The following is a 3,256-nucleotide window of genomic DNA, read 5'->3' on the forward strand; positions in this document are numbered from 1 at the left end:
AGATACTTAAAACTTTTAACTTTTCGTAGGATATTTTCTCCAATCTTCACCTCTATATTGGGGTTTTCCCTTCTCAGACTGAACTTACATTCCATATATTCCGTCTTGCTACGGCTTATGCGCAGACCATACACTTCTAAAGCTTCTCTCCATAACTCCAACTTCTTATTTAGGTCTTCCCTTGACTCTCCCATAAGGACGATATCATCGGCAAAAAGCATACACCATGGCATAGGCTCTTGGATGTGCTCTGTGAGTACTTCTAAAACCAATGTGAAAAGGTATGGACTTAAGGATGATCCCTGGTGCAATCCTATACCAATAGGAAATTCCTCTGTCACACCACCTTGAGTCTTCACACTAGTTGTGGCCCCATCATACATGTCTTTAATTGCCCGAATATATGCAATCATTGCTCTCCTCTTTTCTAAAACCTTCCATAAAACCTCCATTGGTACCCTATCATACGCTTTTTCTAAATCAATAAACACCATATGTAGATTCCTTTTATTACTACGATACCTCTTCATCATTCTTCTTAATAGGTATATCGCTTCAGTGGTAGATTTGCCTGGTATAAATTCAAATTGGTTCTCTGTTACTTGTGTCTCTTTTCTCAACCTCCGTTCTATCACCATTTTCCATAACTTCATAGTATGACTCATAAGCTTAATCCCTCTATAATTTTCGCAACTTTGTATATCCCTCTTATTCTTGTAGATAGGTACCAAGGTGCTCTTTCTCCACTCATCAGGCATCTTCTTTGACCTTAAAATCTCATTAAAAAGCTTGGTTAACCACTTAATGCCTTTTTCTCCAAGACCCTTCCAAACCTCAATCGGGATATTATCAGGTCCTACTAATATAATTAGCTCAATAATAATTCATATATGCATTTACTAATATTATATGTTGTAATGTATATATATATAAAGAGAGAAAGAAGTATTCAGTAAATTGGAAAGTAAAGAAAGAGAAAATTATTTTTTTTATTACTTGTGTCTCATGCCTCGTATATGAACCCCAATTTATACATGTATGAGATTCTTATTTTCAACTTTCATTTATTTGATTCTATCTTGAAAACTGATTCTTTCAATCTTGAGAAAGTTGGCCGCCCAGGTCATGGTCATCCACATTGTTATCACAACATTCTCCCTTGGATGACCATTTAGGATTATTGCTCGTTAAAATCTTACTAAAGAAAAATCTAGTGAAAAAAAACCTTAGTGAAGGAAAAAGAGTACAATATCCTTTAGTGATGGGGACTGCCTCATTAAAAACCTTGTCAAGAAAAACTCAATGGAAAAAAAACTGACCAAGAAAAAAAGAGTACAGTCTCCCCCTCTTGTCAACATCAGTTAATGTCTCGAATTAGCGCATCCCAATCTCATGTACCAATCTTTTAAAGGGGGATTTTGGGAGTGACTTTGTAAATAAATCTGCCAGATTATCATTTCATCGGATCTGTTGAACATCAATTGTCTCTTGATTTTGAAGATCATGAGTAAAGAAGAATTTGGGTGAAATATGCTTTGTTCTATCACCTTTGATGTATCCACCCTTAAGTTGAGCAATGCATATTGTATTATCTTCAAACAGGATAGTTCGAGCTATCTTCTAATCAACCAGTCCACATGATGACAAGATATATTGGATCAAACTCCTGAGCCAAAAACACTCGCGACTTGCTTCATGTATCGCTAGTATTTTAGCATGATTAGAGGAGGTTGCTGCTATCGTCTGTTTCGTGGACCTCCATGATATAGCTGTTCCACCATATGTGAACATGTATCCTATTTGAGATCTCCCTTTATATGGATCAGACAAGTATTCAACATCTGCATAGCCAACTAGTTGTGTCTTGGATCTGTAGGGATAAAACAATCCCATATCAACCGTTCCATGAAGATATCGAAAGATTTGCTTGATTCCACTCTAATATCTTCTGGTTGGAGAGGAACTATACATTGCTAGTAAATTCACCGCAAATGATATGTCAGGTAATGTATTATTAACAAGATACATTAGCGCTCCAATGGCACTAAGATATGGTACTTCAGGACCAAGGATATCTTCATTCTCTTCTTTAGGATGGAATTGATCCTTTTCCACATCCAAAGACCTTATGATCATTGGAGTATTTAATAGATGTGACTTATCCATATAAAATCTCTTCAAGATCTTCTCTGTGTATGTTGTTTGATGAATAAAGATCCCTTTTTTATATGCTAGATCTGTAGGCCGAGATAAAATTTAGTCTTTCCAAGATTTTTCATCTCAAACTCTTCTTTTAGAGTTTTTATAATTGTTGGAATATATTCAGGAGTCCCAATGATATTTAAATCATCAACGTTCACAGCAATTATAATGAATCCAGATGCAGATTTCTTTATGAAAACAGATGGACAGATATCATCATTCTTGAATCCATTTTTGGCCAGATACTCAGTAAGACGATTATACCACATTCGTCCAGATTGCTTCAGACCATATAAAGATCTTTGTAATTTGACTGAGTATAACCCTTGCGAATATTCATTGGATGGTTTAGATATCTTTAGTTCTTTAGGAACTTTCATATAAATATCACGATCTAATGAGCCGTATAAATAGGCTGTTACCACATCCATTAAATGCATATGCAGTTTATGATATGCAGATAAACTGACCAAATAACGCAATGTTATCGCATCCACTACAGGGGAATACGTTTCTTCATAATCTATACCGGGCCTTTGTGAAAAACCTTGTGCCACAAGTCCGACTTTGTAGCGCACAACTTCATTTTTCTCATTTCGTTTTCTCACAAATACCCATCGGTATCCAACATGTTTTACATCTTCTGGTGTACGGACTACAAGTCCAAAGACTTCACATTTTGCAATTGAGTCTAACTCAACCTTCATGGCTTCTTCCCATTTTGGCCGATCATTTCTTTGTCGACATTCTTCGACTGATCTTGGCTCAAGATCCTTACTTTCATGCATGATATTTAATACCACATTATATGCAAATATTTCATTGATAATTGTCTTATTTCAGTCCCATTTCTCTCCTGTAAAGACATAATTTATCGAGATCTCATCATTTTCACAATTTTTAGGTATCTGAACGTCTTCTGGCGTTATATCAGAATTTTGGACAACTGCAGGTATCTTTACTATGTCTTTTTCAACCGGAATATTATTTACCTCTTTTCTCTTTCGAGAATTTTTGTCTTTAGAACCGACAGGCCTGCCACGCTTCTGGCATG

Source organism: Arachis duranensis, chromosome 3 (genome assembly GCF_000817695.3).
Source record: "Arachis duranensis cultivar V14167 chromosome 3, aradu.V14167.gnm2.J7QH, whole genome shotgun sequence".
Taxonomy (NCBI): Eukaryota; Viridiplantae; Streptophyta; class Magnoliopsida; order Fabales; family Fabaceae; genus Arachis; species Arachis duranensis.